We start from the raw sequence: 19293 nt of genomic DNA on the forward strand, positions 1-19293 counted from the left end.
TGTTATGATCCAGTCAGTTTTTTGTTAGAAAACCTTTTGTGCAAAAAGTTACTTTTACTGAAGTTTTTATAAGTGTTTAACCTTGAATTTGCAAAGTGCAACAATAAGATAAGAATTGTAAGTGAACGAGAAAGTGAGATTTTCTTTGCAACATCTCCGTTTCCGCCATTATAAAAGCCTTAAATCTTAACAAGTGGTTTTGTTACGCCATACATTTCAATTATGTAACCCCCATATTGTGGGTATTGCAAGGCTAATTAAAAATGTCACAAATCTTAACGGTTGTCAAAAAAGATCTTCTGTGACGACCTTCATCTGTAATAGGGATAAGGCCATTTAAAATTTAAAGTTGCCATAGGTGGGGTTTAAGGTCCCATAATAAGACGTTGCACTTTCTTCCCAGGGATTTTTTTCTTAGGGCAGTATACAGTATAGTACAGTACTGAGGTACGAGTAGGTACCCTCTGTAAGTCAGTAGTGGGTATGCGCACGTGCTAATTTTTGGGAAGGAACAGGTATGGGGGCAGAGGGTACAGGGTGGAGAAAAAAATATTATGTAGTCTGAAGGTTAATGACAGTTTATTGTGTTTGATTTAATGTAGTAGAGTCATGATTGTCGTGACCTTGGTTGCAGTTGCAGCTGAGTTTGCCAACGGCGATCCTACGCCTATGCAGTATGCACTGTGTATTGCACGAAGCATTTACTAAGCCACACGATAAGACATATAAGTACTATATATACATTGCTCGTAAAACTGTCCTTGATCTGTGGGTCGCGTAGTATAATAAGACGAGACGAACCGAACGAACACGTGGCCGATCATACCCGTTCTCCCCCCTCTCCTCCGGTGACGTCACGAACATCACGCCATGCTGCACTTCCCCCGCCCCTGCGGTGCACAAACTCTGATTAAATGCGCAGATACTGGTTGCAACACAGCTTAAGATCTGGCAACGAAGTGCTGGGTGCTGGCGATGATTACAGTTTGTGTAAGTGTATATGTTCCTTGTTGCTTGCATCTAGATTTGTGACGGTTAGCCTGAATTCGGGGGGAACGGGGTGACGGACTGGCGAGTGCACGGTTCCGAAGTAGCACCCGCTCCCCGCCCCCACAGGAATACACACTGCAGGTGTCAGCTGAGGCAGCGATGCTGCATTGCCACATCGCTAAAAAGCTTTCTTCTCCCACAAACCAACCGTTTTAGTTTAGACACTTGGACTGATTTGTCCGCTAATTTACCACTACTTGATCTCACAAAGTACTTCATTCGGTACCACCTTCACTGGAACACCATCAAAACACACAAAAACGATTTTGTTTTGATGGGACATATGGCATCGTGCAGACCAGAGGTGGTTGACCACAATCATGGGCCCCTTTCTATTAAAATCTCAGAAGTTCTATACATGGCTGACTCTGCGCTACCAGTCTTACCACTGACACAAATATAATTCATGCAGATTAATTGATAATTTAATTAACGTACTTTTGGCTGTTTTTTTTTCTTATTTTAACTAACGTTTTTTACATAAACTAGCAAAATGTATTTTCCTTTAAGTTTAAGAACGGGTGTTTCAAATGTCAACATGTGAATTATATAGACTATCGACTTTCTTAGAGCATTATAACATCTTGAAGTCAGACAGAACCTGCCTACACCTGTTGTCGACCACCATTATCCTTCTTTTGTGATATATGCCCTCAGTTCGGAACAGTGGTACTGCGTTTACTTTTCTTACGACGCAGTTATAGTATTCTTTCGCTACGAGATTAATTATTCGTGATTTTGCTTTCGGGACGAAAGGGGAGCTTTGCACATAACGCCTTGAGATGATAGTTGCGTAATACTTATTGTATCATTGTATTGTAATTCTTGTGCAAAATTGTTAATGCAGATGGTATAGTATCTATATCTACCTATTATTTAGTTTGATACTAGGATACTACCTGTCTTTTGCTTAGTTATTTTGCGAATGTAATATAGTTGTACGATAATGATAATAATGATTATTATTATGAGTGTTGCTCTGCCTGCTAATATATTATATGACGGTAAGAGATAACCAACAAGAAATTAATTTAAGTGGATTCAGGTTTTTTCATTGGTAGAAAGACGCTTGGAGCAGTCCAGCAGCCACGTAACGTATATAACTTATATAAATGGGAACTGGGAAGTGGGGATAATCTGACTTTATCTTTGTTTTGTTAGGTTTCTTTTCTTGCTTTATTTTGCAGGTCCCGGTGTTTGCCTTTACTAGCCTGAGGCCAAGTTGCACAGGCATCATTTATAAAGTAGTGATACGAGAACTTGATTCTGAGTTGGCTTTGCTTTAAGAAGTTGATGACCTTACACACGAACCCTGTTTCTTGACTACTTTAGGACACGACACATTTTCAATCCCTGCCAACACAACAATGAAAATAGACACAAGACGCAAATACAATGCACGGAACTAACCAAATTGTATGAGTTATGACTGTAGTTACAGTAACTGTTTATTCAAATAATGACATCAAACTCGTCAAAAAGACAAAAAATCACACACTTTTTCGACTGTCAAATTAGTACTCGTTTCAAATTACCAGTTGTTCCAACAAAGACGATAATTCACGTCAATAAATTATTTATTAATCTATGCTACATTTCTCTTGCAAAGTCTGCAGGAAAATTGCTTTTACACTGCATTGACTTTAACGTAATTTGTACTTATTCATAAAATAAAATAAAAATATACCACAACATAAACTATTACTATTATTGCTTCAAACCCATACACACAAATTCTTAGATTAACATAAATTCTTGGCGTAAAATCGCAAGTGGAGCTAATAATATGGAACATGAAGCATGATATACCTTTTTCACCTATAAGAAATTCAATAAACGTAAATATTGCAAGAAATGATGTAACCAGAAAAATGAATATGACAAAACGAGTATTGTTTGTTTAACCTTGCATATGCACAACTTGTAAGATAAATCTGCATATTATTATAATATTTTAGATCCATATCTGAAATCATTTTTCTTTTTTTATTAACTTAACATTGAAAATGAAATTTGATTGAGACGCTTTAATAATATATTTAAACTTTGTGTATGTTAGTTAACAGTAATTTAATAATTTACTAATAATTTGCAACACACTTTGTGAAAAATGACAAAACTAAATGAAACAATCAGAAAGGCAATACTAGAGTCAAGTTTTTCCCAATTATGTCTGACGTCTAACTGTAATTAAATTACATAGTGGTACCACGAAAGTAGTACTTTACTACAATTATATATTTTTGGAGATCCACAGCTGAGGCAAAACCTATTTAATATTTTCTCCTGGAAATGTTTCTTTGAGACACAATTCAGTACCTACTAGAATTGTTTAGTTAGTAGCAAACATTAGCATTATTTATAAATAATCAAGTAAAATAATGGGCATAGTATAGGACCTTGAGTACCTAACACCATTTAAGATTTAAATAGATTGCACACGTTTAATATTCATAAAATAACTAAAATATTAAAATTGTCTGTAAATAACATTGTTTGATAATTATTAAACTAATACAAGTGATTATTTTTATAGTTGATTAAATGTTGTAGATATACTTATTTGTATAAATCAGTATTCTGCATAAATGTAAAATGTACCCTCATGTTATCGATGGTAAGTAACACCTGTTACCTCTTTTGTAACAGGTGTGGTGAAGGTGACGTCATGCCATAAAGTGGTGAATATAATTTACCAATAATTTACCCGTAAATCACTGCCATAAAACACCAAATCACCTTCATTGCTTCCACTACATAATATATGTTTATAGAGTTATTAGAAGGTTTTAATTTATATACACATACGTACTTATTGTAAGTTTCGCATTTGCATTTTTTCTGATTTGTAAAATGAATAATGTTAATTAAGTAGGTGTCAGTTTTTGATAGTTTTTTGATGTTTTTAAGTTTACTGATTTGGAGAGCCGAGCATAGTTAATTAAAAGGCAAGACATGCTTTATGAATTCAGGTAGAGGCAGGAGTAATAAATAAAAGAACGAGTCAGAAGCTGATAGCAAGAACGTTTATAAATCTATGTCGACGTTATTTTCTGTGACTTAAGGTTATGTAAAATTACAATCAGCCGGTTGACTGGTAAGCAGTTTCATCCATGGGTAGGTAGTTATTAAAAGCTTTCGATCGCCCACTTTTTTTAAAAGTTAAATAACTTCAGTCATAACCAGATCCACAGGTAACACGAGTAGCATGTATGAAAACTACATGCTACTTGTGTTACTCGAAAGGTATATTTCATTTGTAAGTTACCAAGGCAGGGTGGGTAACTCAAGTAGCCTTTAGATTTAGTGTATGTATGTTTCCTATGTTTCCTTGTCTTGTGAAATATTTTTTACAATATTTGGAACCTATCCAACGGTGGCCCTTTAATAAATTACATACTTAGTAGATATTACGATTTTGGTTACAGTTAATGACATTTACACTTAACTCTATTCTGAGTTTAGGGTTGTGTATGAATACACATGCAAGGCGGGAAAGTGAAATGTCATATAATGCCCTAGCATTCATTAATCAAAGGATGTGACGCATTATCTCCACGCCCGATTCTAATGCCGATACCACAGCTAGTGCAGTGCTAGTGCATAATGTCATGTCATCGCCAACTTTGATAGTAGGGTTGCAAAGGACTCACTCCTTTTAATAATTTATCGCAAACTCGTTGAACTATTCAACAAAATAATAATATAATTTGACCGTTCTTTTCCAGATAAAAAAATGCCGCATTTTGCAGCTTCGGAAATCTTGTTTCATTCTCTCTGAGAGCTCGATATTTCTGAGCAAATGCAGAAAATATGTTCATGAAGATGCAAGTCATTTTATTGATGAACGACTCTGACAATGTATTGTGACTTATACCTAATTGGATTGGAGTCCCTGCAAAATGAATTAATCGAATTCGCGATGCGAAACACAACGGGTATTATAAGGGTTCGAATTTCTAAATTGCCACAAAATATCATTAATTAAACATAACAGCAAAGGAGAATTAAACAAAGCGATTATTTATCAACGATAAAGGGACATTTTTCATCGGTAAATTGTTTATGAAACATTTCGGCTTTGATCGAAGCTTTTAATTTTATAACGACCGTCCAATAATTTAATTACATTTCACTCACGACTATTGCAAAATTTTCCAAATTCCCACACTGCAATTTCATGTCACCGAACAAATATTTTTGCTCTTACTTTCCTGCAATATGCAAATATTTTCACGTAGATACCTACATCGTTTAAGTGTTTTCTATTTTTCAATCAAGTCATTATTTACGCTTTTAACAATAAAAATCAAAACACTTTCAACTTAGTCTGTCAGTGACTGATAAGTAACTTTTTAACTTGTGATATTTCTTATCAAACCACAAATTACGTCACTATTCCGATAAAAAAACAACGTATTTACTACACGACGTAATAATCTATCTTCTCTGTCAACATAACATAACCAAGAATTTTTTATAAGTCTGTTGTCGCTGATAACATTTTATTTCCTATAAATAAACCATATTTTCATAAAAACTTGGATTCATTATTTATAATGATGTGATACCTACAAAACGGTTTCCAAAAAATATCGGGGAACCAAAGAAAAGCGAAACAAGTGTCCTTGCCTAACAAGCTACCCCTTTTTCAAAAGGATAACGCACTAATAGAAATAGAGCATACAACTTGTTTCACAGTCGGTAACAGTAGACGTTATACCTGGTGAATGTAAAATGCCCATTTAACAGGTCTTAAAAAAAAGGGACGCTTTCCAAACATTATGTTGCAAAGTAAATGAAGAAAATGTTAAAATGAATTGTCATCACTCATTAGCTTGAAGACTGGACGAAAGATAAGACTGGTATTGTTTTGTACACACGTCTACGTTGACTGAAAAGAGATTTTTTAAAAATGTATTTAAATGTATTTTTTAAATAAGATCAGGAGGTATGACTAATGCAAGTACAACAAGGGTATAATAATGCGTTCCCCTAACGAACATAAATCCGCTAAACATTAAACAAAAGCTGAATACTTGGGTGTCGAAAATGTTGACAATAACATATAATAGTAGCCAACATAGTAGAATAATGGTATCACCAGTCCGTTAATTCAAAAGGGTGTATTTTTGATGAGTTGAAAAGCACAACAGGAGTCCCCACACATTGCCCACGGATCATTACACACAGGTGTATAGTGTAGTTAAGTAAGTAAGCACAGATTACCCCTTTGCGACTTCATCTTAAACAATTCGAATGCAGACATTGCGGAACGGTATACAAGTGTCTCCAATTCAGATATATCTACCTTGATTGGTAGTGGCGGTAGTAGAGTTCCCACAGATCTTCACCATTAATATGAGATTTCACCCTCAGAATAATCCGAAGGGTCAGTATCCCGTCGTTTCAACTTATTAGTGAAAAAAACATTTGCTCACCTTTGATGAGTAATAATACTCGATCTCAGGGGTGCTTACAACCTACTTAGCCTCTGACGGTACCAGCACTATAGTTTAACCGCAAAATAATACAAGGTAACAGATCATTACGATAACTCCATAACTCTCCGTAGGTGGTACGATGACGTGCTGCACCATCATTTACCAATACATATTAACAAGTATTTTTTGTCAGAATTGTTGCCCGTTTAAACATGAAAAAAAATTCACCTGGACTTGTTTTGCATACAAGTCAAATTGCTTAGAAAGTATCACATTGTGACAATGAGAACGGTTCAACCTGCTTTGTAAATAAGGCACACCTGAAGACCTAACTACCTGCTAGAATTTACCCTTACAATACAACAAAGCCAAGCTAATAAAGTTTTTTTAACCCCAATTGCTTTACCCTCCTATTCATAAAGATTTGCGTCTATCTTGTAGTTTTTTGTTACACTTTTTCTTCATTTAGCACATTGGGGATAACGTGTTTACAATACCCAATTAGGTTAAAAATGCTAATTCTTAATTCCAACAAAAACTAACTATCGGAATTATAATCAGCTTAATTTGAATTCAAAAAGCCCAAACTACCCTCTTCTCTTTATTCTCAATATTGGTATTTTTTTATGTACTTAGGGCGCGAAATGATAACACTTATCATTATTTGTTGTGTGATTCACCTCCACACTCAATTACGACACGTTTAACCATTTACATAATGACCACACTGTTTATTTAAAAATAAAGTAGTGCCTCCGCTGCCGGCACTAATTTGCTGAATTTGAATTTGAATTTGCTGTTAATTTCACATTTTTGTAGACTGAAGCTGTATTTTCTTAGCTTAAAATATTTTTTTAATGACTAAAACTCTCTAAAACACTTATGTTAGCTGATTCAATACAGTAAAAACGCCAACGTCGCACTTTCTCTTAAAATTAGCTGTTATAAATTATTCATGCACTTCAAAAAAATAACAATTTTGCAATTTTATCAATCTCATTTAAAAAAATAATTCGGTAAAATGCGACGTTGGCGTTTTTATAGTTTTTAAACAACAATATCTCAGAAATTAAGTGTTATTCTTATTGCTAGTTTAGCTATGTAATACACCAAAATTTTCTTACTAATACATAGTACGTAAATGTGCCCGTTTTTGTGGCGTCTTTGGCAAAGAAAAATTGACCTCTGTGAGTGAGATTTTTTTTGACAAGTCAATATCTGTTAATCTCTCTCTCATATTAAAACAGTTACAAATGAAAGCATGTGTATTAGCAGTGATAAATGCAGATTTAGACTGATACATTTATCTACAGACGGTTAAAGTGCGTCAAAATTAATTTATCCTACCTTTATCTTGTGAAAGCTTTGGATTTGAAATCATTACTACTATAAATTATGGCTATGGTGACGAGTCGTATAATTACATTACATTTAAATGAAGATACAGTAATAAATTTAAGTCCACTTTATAACACAAATTTTTCGTATTTCAAGTAATCAATAATCACTCTCGAGGGGATTCGCCTTAAAACAAATCTCCACTATTTACATAAAATTTATAACATGTGGCATTGTTTCCGGAAATTGTTTCCTCACGTCAGGGTTAATTTTTATTCACGGCTGTTAGTAACGCATTCATTGAAACACCTGTGTCAAAAATCTATCATATGGCAAATTAACATTTTTATGAATCACACATTATGAATCTGGATAGATAATCAAATTATGCAAATTAGATTATATTGTAAAATAATTGTCAACTTCTGAAAATGTGGTGAACCATTATTGCTAATTTGTAACTACTCGTTGCAACGAATATTGTTAGTGATTCATTGCGCTTTTGAATCCATGCATTTTTCCATTCGTTTTCATTATCTTTAGAACATGTTTAAATTATATAAAACTAGGAATTTTACTTAATATGATCAGATTAGGATCAACGAATTTATATTTTCTGAAAAAATAAAAACAGGAGGTACCATATGGGATACACAATATGCAAATGAATTCGGACATCATTTAAATAAATGAAAATAGAGGGCGGTTGTGATGTTCTATCCACACGTGTGTTCACAAAGCGTATCGTGAATTTTTCTGATTAAACTAAATATCACATAAAAATGGCAGATGGCTCCCACAGGTTTATTTACATCAGCCAGGACTAGAGCAGAGCTAATTAGTCATCTATGAATAATAAACGATTTATCTTAGTTTTACCTATAAATCCTCGGAATTTCATTACCAGTAGCTAAATTATACATATCAGCCAACAAACATATGTGTTTACTTATCTTATTAATGGTTTAAGTGCAATAATGTAATATGGGATATGTTTATCCACCTTTCAGTGAAGCAAAAGGGGCGGTTAAGCCCTCCGTTTGCTTAATACTTAGTAAAAGTACTCAAACTTTTATTCCACTTTATGGATGGCAGGAGCATTTTATTTGGGCGACGTAATTTTTAAATTTTATGACTTCAAAACCCCTTAATGTTTAAAGGTTTTTTTTATATGTTTATGCTGCTTGATTTATAACCAGCATGATAGGAAGCGAAACCGTAATACCGATTGCTGTTTATTTAATGCCTAGTTTTTAAGATAACGAAACCATTTCGGATTGGTCGTTTAAGTTTCCGTGGTTTTTATTACACGTTATCTCTTGCAAACTTAAATAAGACAATTCGTGTAAGTATTATTAAAGTCTTCTACTGACCCTCATTCATTCAATCCGGATAAACGTTGCGTGCTCACTGTGCCTTCTAAATGGGTTTCTAATTTAAACCTAATTAAAAACGAGCATTTAGCTTTTATTGTTTTATCTTCAGGCACTTGTTTATCGAGTTTTCTACCCTATAGACTAGTTTTGACGCTGAATTAACATGATTACAGACACATATGCATAATTTCAAAACGATACTAATGGCTAACTTATTAATAATAATTATTATTATTATTAAGTTTAATATGTCGCACGAATTACAGATGCTAATCGTAGTGGACGTTATGTAAATGAGGAGACTTTAGATACAGAACTGATACAAGGTTGGAAACTGATCACTTTTCCTTTTGCTAAATGTGTTAAATAAGTAGTGACATCTACTTCACCTTAACTGTTATTTTGCATTTAATGAACGTTATGAAAATATTTATGTTTAAACTCCGTTTAAAGGGAACAACCTGTGTATATGAACTAGTGGTTTGGCTTTGCCCTTATCAGGCAACGCGACCTTTTGAAAGGAAGGAAGAGAGAGATTTCGTGCACTTCTTTGTTCGGAATCGTTGTTTCATTATTTTTTTATTTATGGTTCATGTCTCTTCAATTATCTGTGGCTATCGTATCGTTAATGATTGTTCGGTAAATTAGCATCGATCATTAATCTTAGTTTGGTACAAAAGTTATTTGGTAAAATAGGCGTTTGGCGTGTTTTAATTATATCGATTGGTATAGTAAAAGTCCCCGTTTTATGTGTGGTTGTTCATAATTAACGGCGAGTTATAAAAATTGTAAATAATGTCCGACCGAAGGTATTGAAAACGTCATGTTGCTGCAGTAATTGCAAGTAATGAAAAACGTAGCCCATAATAGGCGTACAACACTGCTGGTTCTACATGATGGTATAAGGGTAGATCGCCCAATCCTGATCGTAAAATAACTGGAAAGCAAAAGTAATGAGGCATCATGGAGTTTATCACTCTATAAACAAGGCAGAATTTCTAGTGACGAGCAGTAGCTAATGTCTACCAGAAGCAATAATCAATATGGCCCTCGAAATAAATCGGACTTTATTATCACGCAGGGTCTACAGTATTTAGTCGAACACACGTCTGACTAATCCAAGAGCTTTCCCCTACAATTAACTTTTTAATTTTATGGTCCTGATTTTACACGAAAATGAAATGGGACAATTAAAACCCCCCCAGCAGCCAAAGTTTCATTAAAATAAGAAAAGAATTAGTCGTGGACGCAAATAATTACCGTAATTTTATGACGAACCCCATATAACACGTATGTAGAGCCACTTATATAATATTTAAGTGAACATACACGTACCTATTGTTTACAATTATTATAGAGTGCATGGTTGGACGACCACGAAGCACGGTCTAGGCGTATTCAACGACAACAGTTGCTACAATTAGGACAAATGGACGAAGAAAGATCATACAGTCAAACACAGGGTACCATCCGATAATTACCGTACAATCAACAGCAACCACAACAGCCAATTACACTTATGTTTTAATGCCGATGTACTTAAGTGAGGTTCGCGTAATTAATGACCTTCCCACTTTTCAACTTGCCCACAACCAAAATTTCTAAATATTTGACTAAATCTTTGTTTCACACATCAATTTCTGCTATAACAGGTAGCAACCTGTTTGAGCTATTGCGTATTATGCAAACATGTGATAACAGATAAGTTTATTAATAGAAAGATAATTGAAACAAATTAAAAAGGGTTGTTCCATTATATTCACTTATCTGGTGAAGTGACGTATATGTTGTCCCTACAATCGTGAACGTGTATGTCATGTTGTTGTTCACGAAATGAGTAATTACCGTGTAGTGGTATTACCTATTGACAGATGTGTAGGTGAACTGACCCTAGAGAGACTAACTCGTACCACTTGCTTACGTAACTTTGCCACCAACTCCCCTATATAGATAGATCTCTAAGTAACTTTTATTTTCACTTCATTACAACAAATAGTATTTTGAATAAATTAATAACTTTCTGACATAATGTCAGAAAAATGTTATGAATTTTAAATTAAAACGAAAATACCTACATTTTCGCAAATGGTGTTGGTGACGTTAGTTTAGATTAACACCTAGATAAAAATAGAACTTATGGCGCTACAATTGTTTAATGCATTATTATTTTTATACCTTTATCCAGACTCGTTACGAATTTTCATGTTAGATTCAAGCATTTCGGTAAATATTTCACTACTCCATAAATAAATTTATTTTATCAGTGTTTAATTAAATTATCGTTTAAATGTTGTTATAGGTAAACAAGGTAATGTTATTGTGCATAAATTTTTATGTTGGTTTCACGCAATTGCATATAAACAACTTCCTCATTCATTAAAATATACTTGTAGTATTTACTACAAAAATTAAAATATACAAACAGTACAAGATAAGATTCACTGAATACATAACTACTACAATCTAATTTGTAAAAATAATGAAATACCTAATTGTAAGCAAATGGCATTACAAATTGTAAAACTTATTTGGCGTTGTTCACAGTTTTATTAGCGAACCAAATGAAGATCATAGAATCTACTGTGTGCTAACAGCATCTAATGTAGATGCACTTACATAACTTGCAACAGGAGCGTATTACTGCGTGTCAAATATATTTTCTTTTCAAGGATCACGAGTTGCAATAAAATAAATGAAAAAAATTGGAAAATTTTAACTAGTTGCGAGTTCCGTGTAAATCTGAGTTCAATTTGGCTGAACAATTATTTGTGCTATGTAATTTGTATATTTGGAAGATTTTTATCGGATCTGTCCGTATATATTCGTACGTGTACGTTTTTATTTTGATTGTGTTTCCTTATCTTTCCCTACAATCGGTTGAGCTGTTTATAAATTATATGTTGAGGTAGGTCGGAGTCGTTGTTTTTCTTCTTGAGCAATTATGTCAGGAAAATTTCCACTAATGTTCTTGGAATTATTCATGTTCGAAATTTTACAATTTGAAATTTGATAAAGGTAATCAGCACGACAGTTACTTTAATGATTCAACGCAAATTGCTCGATGAATAACACCTGCACTTCAGTTTTCAAGAATGTTATCTGCAAAAACGGTGCACTACTGAGTAATAATTAGTAATTACCCTCCTGACAATACTAAATAAATTGCATCTGCAAGTTATGTTGTTCCGCTTGTTTTCGTCAAGGACCTTTTGTGTAATTTTAACCAATAAAATTACGTAAAAATAACAAACATAATCGGAGAAACTAACATCTGTTACACATAAACCAACTTGTGTTGACGAAAGAGGAGCAAAAGCGATTTTATATTTTACAAATATAGGATAGAAAAAGGGTGCTTTCAAAAAAATGCTCTACTCTCTTTGCCGTCAATTTCCAAATAAAAAATCAAACTTGCTATCTATTTATCGATTTTATAAACCTGTTCAAGGAAAATCTTGTTTGAAAAAAGGGAATGACATGCAAAGTGAAGTGACTTGTATTCTATTGTCTCTGTTACGACTTCATTTATTATAAGTTCTCTATTGTACTAATTCTTGTTTTTATCTGGACGTCGACTAAGCTAACTAACGTGGAAACAGAAGCAACCTGTTTGAGATTAACGGTAAAAGCTCAGAAGGAAGAATAAGCGAGCGGAAGGCAAATTTCGAACAGTGATAGAAAATTGTTATTACTTATTAATATAAGTATAATATGTTAAAAGAATGGAATTATGTAGGTACCTAAACTAATCAATGTACCAAGATACAAATGTAAAATGTAATTATAGTGGCTAACTGGACACTAAGTAGAGATCCAGTCAGTTATCCAAGAATATTTTGACAAGAACAGCGCAAAACTTTCGTCGTCATTCTAGTTGGCTGTTTTAAAATCACTCGACATGCCTGGACTGGGTATACTACCTACATAAAAAAGAAGAAAATATTCAGAAATAAAAAGCACATCAGCTGGAAATGATAACCGGTTTATTGTCTTGCTTTCCTTTTCTCTCTCTAGTAGTACTACAACTACTGCTAATACGTAGTATATTCGAGATGAGTTGAGCCCGAGGTAAAAAACAAGAAGTAAATAAATTTAGGTGGAGGACATTAAACACGAGCTGCGCAACGAACGATCTGCACAGGTAGACTTCGGTTGGGATCGGCTCCAGTAGGTATAGGTTATCATTACCTTTGTTTTGTTCCCAGTGGTCAGCTTAAAAAAAAAATAAAAATAAAAATCTCGCAGATACGCCTGAATTAATGTGGATCCTTCCGATATTTGGATTAACCGCTTCGGCGGACCTGTTAATTAATTAACACTGTATTTTGACACATGGTATCCACCTTTCAAAAGGTAATGTATATTCTTGTGGATGAAATGAATAATTTTCATAGTTATGGGCCCTCGATCAGCTTAGAAGGTCAACGGACCAAGAAAAGGGGCAACGAACAAGGGTAAACTCTAGTGCATTCCCTCCTCCGTAGTCATCGAGACCTGTTGGTCGTCATACGTCCGCCCTGTCGCCCTCTTTAATGCTCCTATGTCAGTATAATACGACTCAAGGTGTTCCAAATTAAGACAACCCAACACATTCCGACTTTATTTCATTTTATTTGAACGGAGACCTTGTAAACAATTCGCAGTTGTCATACTACAAACGCGCCGGCTCCTATGAAAATTTGTATTGTCTTAATGTAATAAATACAATAAATATTGGTTGTTTTGTAGAATTAATTTAGATGTAAATAGAAAAATTAGTCTACTGACAGCTTTTTTATTGTATTAAATCGAGATGGTGCCAAGTTTATTAGCCGAGAATGGCTTATACGTGTTAATTTATGACTAATTATCCAAATAAAACAATGATAACGGGTAATACGGTGGACATTCGAAATTTTAATGCAATAAAATGTACAATAATATCATTGGGAATCTTTGTCTCTGGCTTACGGTGAAAAATATTTGATATAAAGGGACAATTTTTCATGTTCGCTGTTCAGAGGATTGTAACTTTCTGAACCAAAGTCAGATAAGAATAATGGAAGTGTACAAATATCAAAATTTATGTCGAGTTTCCGTGTATTTTATCTAAAAGTCTTGGTACAACAATGAAATTAGTTAATATTAAAGTATAGCATCGTATTTGTTATTTTTAATGTTTGTAAGTGACAGTCTCCGAATTGCGCTATTGCGAGTCATTGTCTCGTATAATAAGTCGCAACTCGCAACTGTTTTGACTGGAAGGTTGAATCCGAGTGTGCCAGGTGGGCGAACCGGCGAACGAGTGGCCACACTAAGTTGGCAAACGTTTATGGTGAGGATGTGGACTTGTGGAGTTGTTTTTACTGAGGCAACACCGAACGACCGAACACCACGCGCCCATCCACATGTGGCGCGCGACGTGTCGACGCACGTGTGACATTTACTGGTGCAGGCTGGATGCATATGCGGTGAAGCGAAGTTCAGCATACTAGCAAAACACTGCTCGTGTGCTCGTAAAAATGCTAGTCTTTGGTTTCCAGGATCATCCAGCGCGAGGTTGTTTAATTATTAAGTGTCCATAATGATAGGTGTTTGCAGGCCGTGTCCGAAGCGGCAGGCAAGTGTGTGCACTAATCATAGCACGGTCCAGGAAGAAATCTCGCATAACATCGGCCAGCGGAGGCTGAGGGCACTGTCCTGCCGTAATTAGCCTCTGATTAAACCCCTAGGCCCCAGGCGGCCCAGGCTGCAGTTCGCTCCGTACTCCGTTCGTTCTATGATGTTGCGTAAGAACTAGTTGGTCTTGGACGCGGCTGGCTGCTGGCTGCCGGAGCCAGCCGGGAGACAGCCGGTCCCCTGATCCACTGTCCAGGCCGTCTCCGAGGAGCTTGGAAAAAAAGACAAGTTGGGGAGTTGGAGTCTGTTGGAGAGTTGGAAAGTCATGATCATTATAGTTGAATAGTGTGACGCGCAATGAAGCGTGCGCTGCATGCGGGAGCGGGGGAGTTGAACTGTTCAACTGTTGAACCACTATGGAGCGTCGCGAGCCAAACGCGCGCTCGGCCAAGGCTAGCGCACCACTCGCCGACCTTGAACGATCACTCGTACATAGGAGACGCACTTGCACTTTCCTGCACTGGACGACAGCAAAGAGGTGCGCTCGCGTCTTCTTTAAGACCTATAAGAAGGCCCATGTCTCTGATCCTCCTGGACCTCTCGACAATCCCGCAAGTCTCGCTGTCGTGCAACTCACCAGACACGGAGTAGGCGGAGACAGCAAAAGTTGTTGACCTTAGGTCATCTCCGACCACGCTTTTTCTTTGGACACTCTGCACTAACGCTTTATTTATAATTAATTTTTACAACTTGAACAACTGGACCTACCACGACACAAATCATACCATCAAGAAGCTCATTATCAGAAAAATTGCACATTTTCATCCAAAACAAGCTTTTATGTCTTTCCCTATTTGTTTGTAATCTAGATGTTAAACGGGTTTGTTAACTGTTTTTTTTTAATGATTTGGTCCATCTACCGATAAAGGTCAAAATATAGATAATCTTTTTTTCATTTGGGGTTGTTTTTTTTGTGTGATTACTGATTAGCCATCAATTGTGGACGTAGTGTAGCTTTGGTTGCAACAACAAAAGTTTTAAGATTAATAACGCTTGATCAATCTCTGCAATAAGATAACTCAAAATGATAAACATGCTACTGGTTAATAATTGTAATTAAGGGAAGTCCACAGGTCAACATCGCCAGGTGTCTTTTACCGTACACGGTAGCTCTTCTCCCGTCCCGTTTATTCTTCTCTCTCTGGCTCTCTCTAACCAACGCGTTACGATTTCAAGCTTTAACTGGATGGTTTTTTCGTTCGTGTTGTTTCTTTTGAGTGTTTCTTTTTGTACAATCCAGAAGCTACTAACACAAGCACGGTTTATTAATAAACCTTAAATAAAAAACGTAGTAATTAAAAATAACCTGAAGACACGCAGCGGTCGAAGCCAATGAATATTTAGTATGGAGCTCTTTAATCGGCTTTCAAGTTATAACACTCGGAACAATAAGTAATTAAGTTCAACAAGACGCTACGCGAGTTTGGCGACCTCGTATACTTGCGACTAGAGCAGGATGGTCACCTGTGCCAGCGTGTGGCGCGTCAGATTGTAATCGCCTTCGACCCGGTTGACCCTTATGATATTTCTTCCTACAATGCCTAACTGGTTTTAACGTTTATATTCTCTAATCACTATTTGGCAGGTACAGCAGGAAGGACTACAGATAGAGCAAGCGAGACGCGACAAAGATGCGCTACACTATTCACCAATCAAGGCAACGATTTTGGGTTGGAGGTAGTAGTAGTTGATTGTACATACATACATTTAATATTCCAAGGTTTTCTTGTTATAAGAAAATTATTGTTTATTATTGTTAACCACATAATTTTCTTTCTGAGAAAGCTATTATTCGTTGGGTCATTTTGCGACAGTTAAACTATAATAAAGATCAAGAGAAATGATTGACGTTTGTAAAAAAAGTCAGCACGAGCAAGATCTAAGTTACAGGTTGGTTCTCTTCCTTGTGTGTTGTGCATGTTTACTACTGAACACCAAAACCCGCTGGCTTGCGCTCGTTTGCTCGTTGGGTTGCAGTTGCTAGAACTTCGCTTACTTTGTGCTACTTCCCTTACACCAAGTTTTTAATCTTTCTCAATTTGTTCTATGGAAGTTTGGCATTAATACTAACTTCTTTGTTAGTTTTGAAATACTTTATTTTGAAAAATTTTGGCGGTGTTATATTTTAATTAGTTAATAAATATGAGAAGTGAAATAAGTTTTAATTTAATGGTGTCGTCTGTCGTACTAAACAACTTACAAAGCAACCCAGACTAGCAGCTACATGTAACAACAGGATTGCTTTTAACCTCCAAACGGTAGGCGCCAGATCGCCGAGATGCCTCCGGCAACAGCTTGTTTTATTTACTCGTGTGGTTGATCATGGAATTAAGCATTGTGTTCGGTAACTCCTAGTCGCTGTCTTTACTTCCTTAATGTTTATCATTTTTATAGTTTCAAAGCTGAAAGATATATTAACAGAAAGTAAAGTGTCGTTTACACCACATTTTTAACTTGTGCCCGATCGCCTGATTTAAGAAGATAAAATTTTATCGTCATCTAGTGAGTATAATTGAGTGGCCTATGCCAGCTACTGGAATTATATCTATCACATTATACGCATTTGTTGGAGCTTTTTTGAGTTTACAGGTGACGCTAATGTTTGTCATGGACCATGAACTAACTAGCATTGTGAAAAGCCGAGTAGCCATATATTGTCGTCTGTAACAAACATGTAATTTGTACTACTACAATAGTAAACAAAACCGATCCAGGTGTTTTCGGTATCAAGTGGCAAATCATTGCGGCCCCTAATAATTTACTCGTATCAGTTTGTAAAAATTATTGTGTAAATAGGAAGTCGGTTTAGCGTATTGAAATTTTCATTATTACATAGAAGCACGATTTTCTCCGTTTAGAAAGAAGGAAGATAAAACTAGAACATTTAGTTTGCGTATAATGACCAATTCGAGGTAGAAGGGAGACGTTTTAATGCTGGCAGTAAATGGTGATATATGTATTTACAAGCTTGACAAACTTGTGACAGTTAATCTCCAGTTTTAGTGTGATTTGCATATGTTAATTTCAGTACAGGGAATTACTTTAACCCTGCTTTAACTAATCTCCGCCATGCTCACTAATTGCTTCAGATTCTAATTCTTCGATTCAACACCAGGAACATTCATCTCGTTCCAAATGCATTCCTTGTTCATGTTCCATTTCGATAACGAGCGGTGGAAAGCGTGAAAATGAACATAAAACAATTTACATCAAATTAAAGCACTTATTTAGCTGCATATGTCAATTTCATTACCATGATTGTTCATTCAATTTTGCATATACATCAAATAAGCCTCTCTAATTACATAAATGGCTACTATTCTATCACAAGAAAATAATTGACACGATATTTTCAACATGAAATCCCCAAATTACAGAGCCATTTGCATCTATATAGTATACCTACATTTTGTACTCCCTTTGAAATATTCAAGCGCACAGAAACAACTTTTAATCGAATTTTTAATTATGTAACAATTAACTCAATTAGAAACCAACTCCCATTAAAAAAACATATTTTATCTTATTATTTGTTCCATATTTAAATCTCACTAACAATATTTACTTTTGTCTAATTAAAATTAATTAGTTATCTTAATGTACTTTTTTATGTAGTATTTGTGCAAAATATTAATAAATCATCATTCGCTTATCTTCTTCGGTCTTGTTCTAACTTTTGATAATAAATTCTTTTTTGTTTTATCTGGTCTTAATTTGTTCCGGTTTGTGTGTTTCAGATTATCATTTTTTTTAGATACTATAATTTTGCTTTCACATTATCGTAGCCATATAAATGTATAAGTTAGAAGATGTCAAAATATAGGAATGAATACATATGTTAATTTAGTATAGTTTTTTAAAGTTCTGTGATGAGGGTTGGAATAGAAAAGACGTAGTAATAAATCAGGTTGTGGGTCGAAGACGACAGTAATATTTATAAAGTAATTAATGCGGTCGAGATAGGTTTACTGCGAAGGCAATAAATTGGCGGATGGCGACATATTATTTATGACCCGGTTTATGTTTAAATGGAACGGTGGAAAACTAGAAACAAAGGCAGTCAAGGAAGCAAAGCTATAGCAATCAATGTGCGAAGGGCGAAGTGCATTACTTAAATCAACTGCCGTAACATGAAACAAACTGTCAGCGGGGGCAGTTATGGCCTATCATCTCACATATCGGCGAGGTAAGAGTGTCCGCAGCCTGTGGTCATATAATAAAGTAATCTCTGAAATGTCGACCGCTCTTGGCCTAGCTATAACCATAACTATAACTCACCTCCAACCCTCATAATCAATACCCTCTCATCAGACAGATCGCGGACTATCTGCGAATTGCCGTCGAGTCTTTCCACCTGATAAATCAATTAGAGCCTTTGTTCTATTTTCCCCAAATTGAAATTTTCACATTACGCCATAAATTTTCAA

The 19293-nt window shown here is 35.2% G+C and overlaps 1 long non-coding RNA gene across 1 annotated transcript; it reads right to left on the reverse strand.

The window, feature by feature from the left end:
• Positions 1–14255: 14255 nt before the first annotated feature.
• On the reverse strand, positions 14256–17604 carry LOC107399170 (uncharacterized). The gene is made up of 2 exons (XR_001575840.2): positions 16173–17604; positions 14256–16109 (listed from the first exon to the last, which is right to left on the reverse strand). It is a non-coding gene; the product is annotated as an uncharacterized LOC107399170 (long non-coding RNA).
• Between the last annotated feature and the right edge of the window lie 1689 nt (positions 17605–19293).

The sequence above is a fragment of the Tribolium castaneum genome, chromosome 10, assembly GCF_031307605.1.
Source record: "Tribolium castaneum strain GA2 chromosome 10, icTriCast1.1, whole genome shotgun sequence".
Taxonomy (NCBI): Eukaryota; Metazoa; Arthropoda; class Insecta; order Coleoptera; family Tenebrionidae; genus Tribolium; species Tribolium castaneum.